The sequence below is a fragment of the Polypterus senegalus genome, chromosome 2 (assembly GCF_016835505.1).
Source record: "Polypterus senegalus isolate Bchr_013 chromosome 2, ASM1683550v1, whole genome shotgun sequence".
NCBI classification, from domain to species: Eukaryota; Metazoa; Chordata; class Cladistia; order Polypteriformes; family Polypteridae; genus Polypterus; species Polypterus senegalus.
The window spans coordinates 7,185,470-7,200,508 of record NC_053155.1 but is presented as its reverse complement, the minus strand read 5'-3'; the positions used below and the strand labels follow the sequence as shown (position 1 = coordinate 7,200,508).

The following is a 15,039-nucleotide window of genomic DNA, read 5'->3' as shown; positions in this document are numbered from 1 at the left end:
ACTCTGCTTGTCTTCCCTTTCTTGCCCAAACTGTGCCCACTATGAAGCCCACATCCTCCCCTCCTGATGTCATTCCAGCTCGTCTCTTCAGAGAGACGTTTGATGTTATTGTTGACCTGCCATTGCTACTGTCCCTCCATCCTTTAAACATGCAGTGGTCAGCCTGGGCTTAAAAACATGGACTTGACCCGAGTTTCTTTGTCTTATCTCTAAATTGTGATTCCTCTCTAAATTCTTAAAGTTTGTTTTTTCTCACAGCTGCTGTCTTTCCTTGGTAATGATAATCTAATGGAGTCCCTCCAGTCAGGTTCAGAGCTTTTCATAACACCAAGTCTGGTCTGTTGAAGGTCACCAAAGACAACAGAAATCAAGCAGACAATCAAAGATGGACAATCAGACAAGTGGACAAGGAGCCAGCTAGTTTGCTGCAATGTGTTTGGTTTTATTTTAAACTAATAGACATTCTTTGACTTCTTTGTTCTTGGCAACGATTGGTCTGGTTTGGTCCTTTTGGCCTAAAATGGAAGGAGACATCTGGTCAAATGAGTACAAGAAATCAGAGACCATGAACTTTCAAAGATGACTTTTTAATACTCTGTGACCTCATGAATTAATAGAAAGTGAGGAGAGTGAAGGCCTTGAGCAGCGTCTGATCAAACAGCTGGTGGAGGTGTCAAATACAGGTGGGGGGTAACATTACAGTCCTGAACAAGAACTCACCTTATGTCAGACTAAATTTAAAGAGGACTTGTATTGATATTACAACGAAAGTACAGGCAAGTTTTCAATAATGAAACTCAATCTCCACGTCACCTCACGTCACAGCTGTGGGATTCTCAAATATTCTCATGTCTGAAACACAAGTTAATGCCACCATGAACCCTGTTATTGACAGCAGCAGCTCTCAGTTATCCAATCCAGAGGTTTTGATGTGTCTTTTTATATATACACTGTCACACACGTGTGCTTGGGAGGCAGGCTAAGGGCTTAACCGAAGGCGGAAAACAAGAGCAGGCTTTTTCAAAGTGCACTAACCTTTCCTCTACTTCTCATACGATGCTCTGAAGGGAAACCAACATAAAGTACTTCCTGCTTCCCTTGCATAACCGCGCCTCCTACTGAGGTCACTTCCGGTTTCAATTTTGGACCCCACCTCTTCCTCCCTGGCTATTATAAAAGCCCAGCTCCTTTTGTGTTTAGCTGTCCCTGTTTTGGACGCTGAACCAGACGTTACACTTTTTGCCATTTCTTGGTTTGATTTGTTTTGATGTGTACTCTGTACAATATAGGGGGCAATTCCACAAACCTTTTTCTGCCTACTTTGTGCTTCATTACAACTGTGACAGATGGCCAGGCCCATGCCTGGCCGGGACGCCTCTTCAACACATCTGCCAGGGGGACAAGGGGGGAAGCCCAGTATCTCCCCATGGACGCTAGATGGCAGCCTCCCTGGGTTGCAGCGGTGCCTTGGACTCCCCCAGGGCTTCATGGGGGTTGGAGTTCTGTGCAGCTCTGTGGGGTTCTGCAGGCGCCGCCAGGGGGTGCTGCACCTTTTGGGCACTGGTTTCACCTTACCCGGAAGTGCAGCCGGATATTGGCAATCAACCACCTGGAGCACTTCCGGGTGCCTGATTAAAGGGAGCCAGCGACTGCCACTCAGGGCCAGAGTCGGGTGGAAGGAGGACAAAGCTGTAATTCTTCATGGCGTAGATTCAACAAGGTGCTGGAAACATTCCTCAGGGATTCTGGTCCATATTGACATGAAAGCATCACACAGTTGCTGTGAATTTGTCAGCTGCACATCTAAGATGCAAATCTCCCTTTCTTACATATCCAAATGTGCTCTACTGGATTGAGATCTCACGACTGTGGAGGTCATTGGAGTCCAGTAAACTCATCGTCATGGTCAAGAAACCAGTTTGAAAAGATCTGAGCTTTGTGACATGGCCCACTATCCTGCTGGAAGGAGCCATCAGAAGATGGGGACACTGCGGTAATAAAGGGACGGACATGGTAAGCAACAAGACTCAGGTGGCATTTAAACGATGCTCAGTTGGTACTAAGGGGCCCAAAGTGTGCCAAGAAAACATCCTCCATGCTACTACACCAGAACAAGCAGCCTGAACCGTTGATATAAGGCAGGATGGATCCGTACTTTCATGTTGTTGACACCAAATTCTGATCCTACCATCCAAATATCACAGCAGACATCGAGACTCATCAGACCACACAACATTTTTACAATCTTCTATTATCCAATTTTGGTGAACCCGTGCAAATTGTAGCATCAGTTCTCTGTTCTGATTTTACTCTTTGGTAACGAGTGCTTATTTGAGTTCCTGTTGCCTTTCTATCAGCTCAAATCAGTCTGGCCATTCTCCTCTACCACTGGCATCAATAAGACATTTTGCCCATAGAGCTGCTGCTCACTGGATATTTATCTCCTTTTGGGCAATTTTCTGTAAACGCTTGAGATGGCTGTGTGTGACAATCCCAGTAGATCAGCAGTTTCTGAAATACTCAGAGCAGCTTGTGTGGCATCAACAACCAGAACACGTTCAAAGTCACTTCAGTCACCTTTCTTCATCATTCTGATGCTCAGTTTGAACTTCAGCAGGTCGTCTTGAGGATGTCTACAGGCCGAAATGCATTGAGATGCTGCCATGTGATTGGCTGATTAAATATTTGTGTTAACAAGCAGTTGAACAGGTGTACCTTATAAAGTGGCAATTGAATGTGTGTGTGTGTATTATATATTGTGAAAGGCGCTATATATGCACCAAACCCGACACAGACTGACAGTGGAAGCACGTTTAAAATAAATCAAAAATGATTTTATTTTCTTCCGCTGGGGTTCATGTCTTCCCCGTGTCCCTCAAATCAAAAATATTCTTCTTCCTCCACTCCTCCCTGGCAGCTTGGTCCTCCTCCTCCCGACTCTGGTGCCCTGAGTAGTGCCCGCAGGCTCCTTTTATCATCCACCCGGAAGTGCTGCAGGTGATAATTGGGACTCAGGAAGCCGGGCAGCTCCCCCTGGCGGTGGCCACGGAGCCCAGCAGGGATGAACTCCGGTGTTCCATAATTATGGCCCCAATGCAACCCAGGGGGGCTGCCACCAAGTATTCCGGGGGACGTAGTGTGCATCCCATGGCTGCTCCCCAGGACCCAGTGTCAAAGGAGCATCCCAGCCAGGAATGGGACCCGGCCGTCCGCCCTAATATATATTGTTGAGGTTCTGTAAAATCATCCCTCCATTAAGACAAACATTTGCTCTTTAGCCCACATATGCTTACCAATTTACCAAGTCCTGAAAGATCATCCAAATCTCATTTTTCCTCCTATTCTTCTCCACAATGCTCCTGTAAATCCTGATACTCTCATGTGTCCCCTGTAAAGATTCAACGTGGATAACAAATTAGGAGTGCATTTCCATCCCTGTCTGTCTCCTCTGTCCCTTGAGAAGATGATTTCTAGTTGTGTGATCACTGGCACAGTAAATAATCACATTTTTGCTCTCACCACATAATTCACCACATTACACAGCCTGCTCCTTATCTAAACCAAATGAAAATCGTCCATCACAGAGTACTGCCACCTCGTGCTAAAGGCTCCTCTGCGTGTCAACACCATTTAGAGGGCAGGCTGCAATTAAAGCCTCCTTCCATCAGACCCCACTTACCGTCTTGCTGTGCCCATCACAGTATGGAGGCTCAGGCTGTCTATTTCAGTGCCCTCAACACCACGGCTGTCCACACACACTTTATGGACTTCAGCTATTCAGTAGTCCTCTAATTCTCAATAAGTATGTTAAAGGCTTGGTGATGGCACTGAACTTTCAACGGGAAAAATTTGGATTTTCTTCTTTTTTTTGCATGATTAGCTTTTTATTATTTTAAAGTTAAAGACAGCAATGTGAGAAATTCACATATAACAAAACACCAACCTCTTAACAGTGGATTGAACACCAAAACAGCCATTAAATCCAAACTTAAAATCCCCTTCAAAGCTCAAGACCTGCTCTGAGACCCCCTCTGCTCCGGACCACTGTACTGTATACTGTATATACACATATTTAACAAAAGGAAAAAGTCAAAGAGACAAAAAAAGGGGCTGAGACAGAAATAGTTTATATTAACACAAACACGGACACCAAGGATGTGAAGAAAGACGACTGGAGACAAGAATTGTTACTTGTAAGAGACCACCAGGGCTCCTGATAAAGAAAACAAAGGGGAAGACATTTTAAAGGTTCAAGCAGCTCCTGAAATGTTCACAGTTAGAAGACAATAAAACACCTTGGAGACCCCGGGGAGGGCCTGATCATGGGGGTCCTCACATCAGAACAAATCAGGACATCGAGCGCACATCACTTATCAAATGCTGACAATCGTTTGTGTCATCTCGGTATGAACACAAGTCTCCTCTAAACTTAGTGTTGACTAAATGGTGAAAGTCCAAGTCTGAACGATCTTATGGGAAGATAACAGAAGAGAATATTATCAAGCCTGATGGGGTCTGGTAACTGGAACCCCCAGATCATCATTTAGTACCCGTGGCTCAAATCCAGTCTGTTTTCTTGGACCCCAAGCCATCTTCTAACTCATCATTTTCAGTTTTCTTCAGAGAATCTGTGCTGCCTGTCTGAATCAAAAGATCAATGATTATGTCTGTGCGTAAAAAAGAAGATTCTCTGTATGACTCCAGGGTGGTGGTCTCACTTCAGTCGTGATGAAGTGCTCTAACAGACACATTAGCAGAACATTCCAGAAATTTCATTCTGCTGGACGGGCAGACCTGATGACCAAACTCCTCACTTTAGGACTCAGTGCCACTGCAGTTGGGTTTTGGACTTCCTAACCAACAGACCTCAGTATGTGTGAATGGCAGCGTCACATCCTCCAAGCTGACCCCCAGTACTGGCACTCCACAGGCTGGTGTGCTGAGCCCCTCTTATGACTGTGTGGGCACACAAGGCTCACTTCATCATTAAATCTCATTGGTACTTGGCCACTTCAAGCCTCATTTTTAACAATAATGAAACGACTTATAGAGAAGAGAAGAGGTCTACCTGCTGACTCAGTTGGGCCAGGACAACAATCATCACGATGTAAGACCCCTGCCATGTGTCAGCAGTAAAGTGATCTAATGTTCAGACCAGATGGAGGTGAGAGCTGGCAGTGGACGAGTGAAGCATCTGAAGTTCAGAGCTAGATTTCTGCTCTTCAAATGCTCCTCAATGTTTAGACAGAAGTCCGTCACGTTCAGGACATTTGCTCTTATTCATGGCAGGGTGGGCTAAATGTGACTATTTTGGAGGAACTAGGATATCAAGTGAAGAATCTGCTAGCTTTCTGTTCTGAAGTGGATCAAGATTAGATAAAAAGAATTCATGTCTTTATGAGATGAAGAACATTTGGATGAAAATAATAGAAACATTACTCTAAAATGATTTATATAATGAAATTAATTATAAACATGGCTGTTAATACAGTCACAATCTAAAAAATAAAGGAACAAACAGAAAAAGAACACTAAAGAGTCGGGCTTGAGTCATAAACTGGTAATAAAAATCTAAACACGCAAATTTGAGAAAACAGAGCAGAAAAGTCCTAACACCACTTTCTTCATTGAAGTGCCTTTTAGCTTCCTCTACTGCTGAGCAAAAATGAAAGATTTAAATAAATTTGATTAAAAACTCAGAGTGTAAATCAAGTGCACTTCAGTGTTTTATATACACAGAACAATGATAAAGAAAATGTTGTACAATGTGCGTTACACGATTGGCAGTATTGCTGTATGTGACATGGCGATGTTTACGCACAACACAATACTAAATTGAAAATAAAGAAATAAATGAACAACTACGTGATATCAAAAGTGAGACAACCTGCTAGGTGTGAGTGACACATAGGACAGGCAGGCATCCTACTGCACAACAACATGACTTCAGGATAAAGTAGAAGGTGCCAGGGGTTCATGGGAAGTGAATTCTGGAAGCACATCCCTCTCAGGGTCCCCGGGTGCCATAAGGCCTCACTGTCAGTGGAGGAGAACCCAGGATCCTAAACAACTCAGAACTCCACACAAGTCATGCTGGGTAATGAGAAGCTGTGGTGGGTCCAGTATAAAAGGAGCCCACCGCCTCCCGACTCTGACCCTGACAAGGCTGCACTTCCCATAAAACCCTGTGGGCAACACTCAGCTGGAGGAGGAAGAAGAGGAGAAGGTTTACTGTTTGTTTGGTGTTGGTATTGATAGATAGATAGATAGATAGATAGATAGATAGATAGATAGATAGATAGATAGATAGATAGATAGATAGATAGATAGATACTTTATTAATCCCAAAGGTAAATTCACATACTCCAGCAGCAGCATACTGATAAAAACAATATTAATTAAATAGTGATAAAAATGCAGTGCAAGTTAAACAATGCAGGTACAACAGACAATAACTTTGTATAATGTTAGCGTTTACCCCCCCGGGTGGAATTGAAGAGTCGCATAGTGTGAGGAAGGAACAATCTCATCAGTCTGTCACTGAAGCTGCTCCTCTGTCTGGAGATGATCCTGTTCAGAGGATGCAGTGGATTCTCCATGATTGACAGGAGCCTGCTCTCTGCCCGTCGCTCAGCCACAGATGTCAAACTGTCCAGCTCTGTGCCTACAATAGAGACTGCCTTCCTTACCAGCGTGAGGCGTCCCTCTTCTTTATGCTGCCTCCCCAGCACACCACCGTGTAGAAGAGGGCGCTTGCCACAACCGTCTGATAGAACATCTGCAGCATCTTATGGCACAGAGCATCAGTATTGGCAGTCCAGTCCAATTTATCATCCAGCTGCACTCCCAGGTATTTATAGGTCTGCACCCTCTGCACAGTCACCTCTGATGATCACGGGGTCCATGAGGGGCCTGGGCCTCCTAAAATCCACCACCAGCTCCTTGGTTTTGCTGGTGTTCAGTTGTAAGTGGTTTGAGTCGCACCATTTAACAAAGTCCTTGATTAGGTTCCTATACTCCTCCTCCTGCCCACTCCTGATGCAGCCCACGATAGCAGTGTCGTCACCAAATTTTTGCACGTGGCAGGACTCCGAGTTGTATTGGAAGTCCTATGTGTATAGGCTGAACAGGACCAGAGAAAGTACAGTCCCCTGTGGCGCTCCTGTGCTGCTGACCACAATGTCAGACCTGCAGTTTCTGAGACCCACATACTGAGGTCTGTCTGTAAGATAGTCTACGATCCATGCCACCAGGTATGAATCTACTCCCATCTCTGTCAGCTTGTCCCTAAGGAGCAGAGGTTGGATGGTGTTGAAGGCGCTAGAGAAGTCCAGAAACATAATTCTTACTGCAACACAGCCTCTGTCCAAGTGGGAGAGGGATCGGTGTAGCATATAGATGATGGCATCCTCCGCTCCCACCTTCTCCTGGTATGCAAACTGCAGAGGGTCGAGGGCGTGGCAGACCTGTGGCCTCAGGTGGTGAAGCAGCAGACGCTCCATGGTGTTCATCAGATGTGACGTCAGAGCAATAGGCCGGAAGTCATTCAGCTCACTAGGACGTGATACCTTTGGGACAGGGGTGATACAAGATGTTTTCCAAAGCCTCAGGACTCTCCCATGTTCCAGGCTCAGGTTGAAGATGCGCTGTAGAGGACTCCCCAGCTCCAACGCACAGGCCTTCAGCAGTTGTGGTGATACTCCATCTGGACCCACTGCTTTGCTGGCACGAAGTCTCCTTAGCTCTCTACTAACCTGGGCTGCTGTAATTGTGGGTGGGGATGTCTCTCCTATGATGGTGTTAGCAGAAGGATGGGTGAAGGGTGCAGTACTCTGAGGTGAGAGTGGGTTAGGGTGGTCAAACCTGTTAAAGAAGTTGTTCATCTGGCTTGCTCTTTCCACGTCTCTCTCGAAGGTGGCACCCTGCTTCGAGTGGCAGCCAGTGATGATCTTCATCCCATCCCATACTTCCTTCATGCTGTTGTTCTGCAACTTCTGCTCCAGCTTTCTCCTGTACTGCTCCTTTGCAGCCCTGAGCTGGACTCGGAGTTCCTTCTGAATGCGCTTGATCTCATGCTTGGATTAAAAATATCCATAATGTTTAATGAAGAAGATGGTGACATACAATTCTGACTGCAAACAAGTAAAGGAAACTATGAACGTTGGGACACCATGTCCCCCATGACGCCATACCTGTCTTTAAGCCTTTATGTCTTTATGCCTACTAAAAAGTAATTTTTTTTTTAATTTGGGATTTGCAACTGCAGCCCATACATTCTTATCAAATTTTTTCAGCCATTCTTGTCACTGGGAGATAATATTATTCCAGCTACTGCTCCATATCCTCCTCCATATCCAAAACCACCACAATAAATGCAGAAAACACATCAAGAGTGAATTCCGTTCGATTCTTTGCTTATCGCTTCTTGTTGGAGGATAACTGGCTTAGTAAAAATTAAATTTACTTTTCAACACACACACACACACTTACTGACAGATCTCAGCTTATGTGTTGTTACTTTGGCTTCAAATGTCTCCACTTAGAGAAGTTACACTGTTAGTTTAGAATGCAGCACACTATGCAGGCCATAACTTTATCTCAACACAAACTAAAAACCTGAAACCAGCTTAACGTTCTACCCCCTCAAGGTAAGAGCACCTTTGTGTGTAAACGTCATTTAAACAGTCAGAGTCAGAACGGTGCAAGAAGAAAATGGATGGACCACGAGATGAAGAACCAAATCAAATCTATTAACTGCACAGACAAAGTCAGAAAACTAGTCAACAAAGCCAAAACTAGATGTCAGAAAACAAACATGTAGAATATACAGGGAAAATACTAAAGAATTAATTTATTAAACACTTTTAAATATCTAGAAACTTAGATGATACTGAAAGCTGGTAGCTGAGCGCAGGATGGGGGCAGGAGGAGTGTCAGGAGCTCACATGACAGGGAGGATGAGAGGCCTGAGTGTGTGTGGAAGGAGGAGAGAGAAGAATTCACTGGAGATGAAGAGGACCAGTCACCCCATGAGCCCAGAGAGGAACTGTGTGGCGTGTCAGCAGACCCCAAGTGTTTCTAGTCTTTGGTAGAGTGTAAAGGGTCTTTATTGTCACATGATTGGTGTACGGTAAGAATGTCAGAATTTAATAGTATCTGACTCCTTATCAAGATGTGATTTATAGCAGATTGAGTTCCCTTCAATGCTAGTTAGAAACCTGGTGTGCAAATAAAAGCATAGCTTTTGTGAACAACTGGGATGATTTTTGGGAAAGGCCTGGATTGTTAAAGAAAGATGATCTTCATCCTAACTGGAGGGGGTCTTTTGTATTACCCCAAAATATGTCCTGGCTGACTGATCAGAGTGCCATTCAGGCCGCAGTCATGTAATCTTAAATCACAGGCTGTTGTTCATCACACCTGTTACTATTCTGAAGCTGTTACTCATAATTCTTGTTGTGGGATATCCAGTAAATTTAGTCAAGATGCAGACCTTAAATTACTTGATAACCAAAAAATAAGGTGTATAATTAGACCAAGGGATAAAATCAGACCCTCCGCCAGGGGCGCCTGTAATAGAAACTTAGTTCAAATTAAAACAAAAAATATATCACCAGTTCAGCAAGAACTGTGCAGTTTTAAATGCTGCTTATTGAACATTCGCTCTCTTGGCAGTAAAGCATATTTTGGTAAATGATATTAAGTACAAACTCTGATCCGTGTCTTCTCACTGAAAGCTGCCTTAGTAAATGTGACACTGTTCCCCTAGCTGAGGCGTCACCAGATGGATACACGTTCCTTCATAAGTATAGAGATTCTGGTTGTGGAGCAGGCCTTGGAATAATTCATTGGGACAAAATGCAAATTATTTCTAAAACTTCACACCCTGTGAGGCATTCATTTTAAATATTAAAACAGATTCCAACATAATTGTAGTGCTAGTCTACAGACCACCCGGGCTATTTTCATTGTTCATGACTGAATTTGCTAACCTTTTACCTGATTTGGCTATAAATTATGAAACCTTAGTGTTGATGTGGGTTTTTAATGTACACTTTGATGTGGAGACTGACACTTTTAGCAAATGTTTTATTTATTTGTTAAATTCAGTAGGATTTTGTGAGATTGTTGAATTCCAACTCATAAACATAACCAAGCATTAGATTTAATTATAACTTTCCAAGTAAAAATTCAAAATTTAAGTATTACTCCATTAAATGAAGTTATTTTCAACCACTACTTAAGTACATTTGATTTGGTTCTGTCCTTACCAATATGTGACGATGCAGGTCAGCTCCATGTTCCCTCTTCACATTTGGGAACCTCTCGAACCCAACACCATCGATAGTTATGACCGAATGAGCTGACTGATGGCCACAAACTTCATCCTCAAACCCCCGTCTTGGTCAGACCATGCGCACCACATTGCGCCAGGGAACCGCTCCAGCCATACCACCATGTGCCCTCCTTAATCCACGAGTGCAGTGATTATTTATTTTAAAAGGCAATAAACCCCACGGACTTCACCTCACAACACAATACACTCACAGATTAAAACAAAGACAGTGCGACATCTAAATTGTAATTCTGCTTTAAAATGTATACTTTGAGTCAAGTGTAATTGTAGAAAACCATTTAACATCAAATGTAAACATGGAAAACAATTTAGATCAACTAACATCACATTATAATACAACTTTGAGAGATGCTCTGGACGCAGTGGCTCCCCTTAAAACAAAAATTATCAAAGCACATAGAAAGTCACCCTAGTTTAATGAAAACACTCGAGCTCTTAAATTAGAGTGTCGAACACTGGAGCGCAGATGGACAACAACAAAGCTGCCGGTCTTTCAAATTTCATGGACAGAGAGGGTTAAAAAAATATAAAAAAGCTCACTTTAAAGCTTGCTTAGAATACTATTCTAAAATAATAGGTGACAATAATAATAATCCTCAGGTACTGTTTAGAACAGTGGCTAATTTAACAAATGGGAATTCAGATCTATAGAGCAAAATATCAACAGACATTATCAGTACAGATTTTATGAACGTTTTTCATGAGAAAATTAAAAATATAAGATCCCAATTCTCAGCATCACAGTGCACACCACACCGTAGCCTAGCAGACCCTGTCTCATATTACATTCAGCACTTTAGTAATTTTAATCCTGTAATAGACCAGGAAGTCTTGACTTTAATTTCTAAAATGAAACCCACTACTCGTTCCCTAGATCCAGTGCCAACAAAACTAATAAAAAGTGCAATGGATGTTCTTGCAGAGCCTCTTTTAAACATTATCTGTAGTTCATTATTACATGGCACAGTACCTGATGCACTAAAAGTGTCAGTCATTAAACCTTTACTTAAAAAGTCAGACCTAGACCCACACATACTAAATAATTATAGGCCTGTTTTAAATTTACCCTTTCTCTCTAAAATACTAGAAAAAGTAGTCGCTAATCAGCTTCAGTCACACCTTACATATGAGAATTTATTTGATAAATTCCAGTCTGGTTTCTGCAGTGGTCATAGTACAGTAACAGCACTGACGCGGGTTGTAAATGACATTCTGATATCCTCTGATGAAAGAAACTTCACTGTAATTATGTTGTTAGACTTAAGCGCAGCATTTGACACCATTGACCATTTGATTTTACTGCACAGGCCAGAAACTAATGTTGGGCTCACAGGCCCCGTGCTCCATGCCCCCCTAGCTCCATGATTAGTGAGTAGAACTACCCTGCCTTGTAATTTCTCTTTGCCCTACTTGATAAATGTAAGAAAATATTTATAATTATCTGCCACAAAATTTAAGGAACTCTAGATTACACATCAAAATGTGTACTGCTCTTGCAATTCAAGGAATTATAAGAATTAACTCTTTAACCGAATGTCACAATGTGTGCTTTTCTACTTTAACTTAACTCTGTTTTACTGATTGGCACTCCAACTTGTGCCGAGTGTTTTTTCCAGTGGGTTTCTGTACTGTCATTTAAGTAAAGACTTTCTGTAGTTCTGCCACCTCTGATCTGATGGTTAACACTCGTGAAAATACAATACAATACAATACAGTTTATTTTTGTAAAGCCCAAAATCACACAGGAAGTGCCGCAATGGGCTTTAACAGGCCCTGCCTCTTGACAGCCCCCCAGCCTTGACTCTCTGAGAAGACAAGGAAAAACTCCTAATAAAAACCTTGTAGGGAAAAATGGAAGAAACCTCGGGAAAGGCAGTTCAAAGAGAGACCCCTTTCCAGGTAGGTTGGGCGTGCAGTGGGTGTCAAAAGTAGGGGGTCAATACAATACAATACACAGAACAGAAAAAATCCTTAAGACAGCATAATAATACAAATTTTAGAAGTACGGTTTAACAGTAGATGATATGACATAATTAGGTTTGGATATTTTTAGAGTCCTGGAGACCTCATCCATCTAGCTGCCTCCCTATTTGGCCATGCCACGGCTATAACGTTGCTCCGATGAAAGGACCCCTCTTTCCCATGATTCCTGTGATCCTCCATCAGGGATGACTTTACCATAGGAAGACAAACAACTCGGCAGGTGGGCCGTGGCACCAATGGCCACATTTGGGTACCGAAAAAAGAAACAGAATAGGTGAGGGTTAGTATTCAATTATTAATTATCATGTTACTTATGTTTTAGTGCTAATGACTAACAACAGAGATGCAGTCTGTACAGTTAATCAGCAGCTCTAGTCAGGATATGCTAAACTGAAGTAGTGAGTCTTCAGCCGGGATTTAAAAGATAAAACTGAAGGGGCATCTCTTACAGCAGCAGGCAGACCATTCCACAGTTTAGGGGCCCTGTAACTAAAAGCTCGACCTCCCACTGTTATTTTATTAATCCTTGGAATCCTAAGCAGACCGGCATCTTGAGATCTTAATGTGCGCTCAGGTTTGTAAGTCATGATAAGTTCAGACAAGTAAGTCGGACCTTGGCCATTTAATGCTTTATATGTTAAAAGGAGGATTTTGAAATCTGCCCTGAACTTAACTGGGAGCCAGTGTAAAGATTTAAGAACTGGAGTTATGTGTTCATATTTTCTTGTTCTTGTAATAATTCTTGCAGCCGCATTTTGGATTAATTGGAGGCTGTATAAAGAACAGTTTGAACATCCAGTGAACACCGCATTGCAGTAGTCAATCCTACTAGAGATAAATGCATGAATTAATTTCTCACAATCCTGTTTATTTAGAAAGCGCCTTAATTTCCTAACATTTTTAAGATGGAAAAAACATGTTTTGGACGACTTTGTAATATGTGATTTAAATGACATGCTAGAATCAAAGATAACTCCTAGATTGCGGGCTGATTCAGTAAAATTAATTGGGATTCCAACTGAGTTAAATGATGACAAAATATTACTGTGATCAGCGTCATTCCCTCCAACAATTAACATCTCTATTTTATCTGTATTTAAAGACAAGTAGTTCTCATTCATCCATTCCTTTAATTCACTAACACAACTAATTAAAGATAACATCGGAGAAACTTCATTTGATTTAAATGAAAGGTATAACTGGGTGTCATCTGCATACGTGTGAAAATTAACATGATGTTTCCTAATGAGAGATCCCAGTGGAAGAATGTAAAGTGAAAACAGTAAAGGTCCCAGTTCTGAGCCCTGCGGGACACCATATTGAACTTCTGTGTATAATGATGGAGTACTGTCTGTACATTTCTGTACATACTGGAATCGATTTGATAAATAAGAACTGAACCAAGCGAGCACGGGGCCTGTAAGCCCAACATCTTTTTCTAGCCTGTGCAGTAAAATAGAGTGGTCAATGGTGTCAAATGCTGCACATAAGTCCAACAACATAATTACAGTGGAGTTTCCTTTATCAGAGGATATCAGAATGTCGTTTACAACCCGTGTTAGTGCCGTTTCTGTACTATGACCAGTGCGAAAATACAACACAAGGGTGACGTCCATGACATGACAAGTTTGGTTTGACTTGTTTGAGAGATGAATGAGATGGAATTGTTTGAGTGAATCCCATTTTAGTATCCCACACGACTGATGGATCACAGATACCACTGACTTTCATTTTTCCACAGCAGATCTCACTTCTACTTACCGCTTAGGTTTTGGGTGCTCCTTTCCCAAAGTAGATAACTTAATTGCTGGCATGGTTGGAGATTGAGATGGCTGAAAAATGAAGATATAAAGTAAAGAGCAACTTTAGTAATCATAAAATGAATCAGCAATCACTGCTGTTGGAAAACAAATCCGTTTAAAACTGAATAGAATTTAACCGACAGGAAACCTTCAGAATTCTCGTTTATCCTGTGCACTTTCCTAAATGTTAAAGATGTCGACTGTACAGATGTCATCTGTCCAAACTCACCAAAGCCATCGCAGCAGAGCACAGGCACAGCAGGAGCAGCAAGGCGGCGAGTCTCATGGTGGTGCTGACACTGAGATGTTTGTCCTGGTCCAGCTCCTTAGATCACAGATCAGATGATCAGTTTAAATGACAGACGTGGGGTCTGCTGGGGGGGAAAGAAATTTCAAATCAGATCTAATTTGTAACGGAAGAACAAGCCGACGAAATGGCTTAGGCTGAGCAAAAGAAACAAATCAAAGTTCTTACATCAGAACATCCATCCATCCATTAACTGGGAGGACCCGGGAAGCAAACCCGGGTCTCCATTGTGTAATTATTCTGAACTGGACAAGTATGGTGTGTGTTCTGTTACCGTGAACTGGATGTGTTTGTTTCAAAGTCACATTCAGTTCTTTTAAATTTCTACTTCTGAAGATCTTTCTTCTTATTCTGCTTTTCAGTTCACAATGGCCATTGCTAGGATTGTAAGATCTTCACAGAGTGAATGAGTCTAACAAGAGAGAGATTTCAGAAGACAGTGAAATTAAACCAGTGGCGTACTGAAGACCCCAGCCATGGTGGACACAAACTGTGCTCATCGTTATGGTCTGGCAATCAGCACAAGAACAGTTTTAGTCTCAAAATGTCACAAGTAGCTCATGATTTGAACAATGAGGTGACATTTTGGG

The 15,039-nt window shown here is 42.4% G+C and overlaps 1 long non-coding RNA gene across 1 annotated transcript; it reads right to left on the bottom strand.

Annotated features, from left to right (window-relative positions):
* Positions 1–426: 426 nt before the first annotated feature.
* LOC120522255 lies at positions 427–14,513 on the bottom strand. Its single transcript, XR_005632330.1, has 4 exons — positions 14,372–14,513; positions 14,102–14,172; positions 3,294–3,388; positions 427–515 (listed from the first exon to the last, which is right to left on the bottom strand). It is a non-coding gene; the product is annotated as an uncharacterized LOC120522255 (long non-coding RNA).
* Between the last annotated feature and the right edge of the window lie 526 nt (positions 14,514–15,039).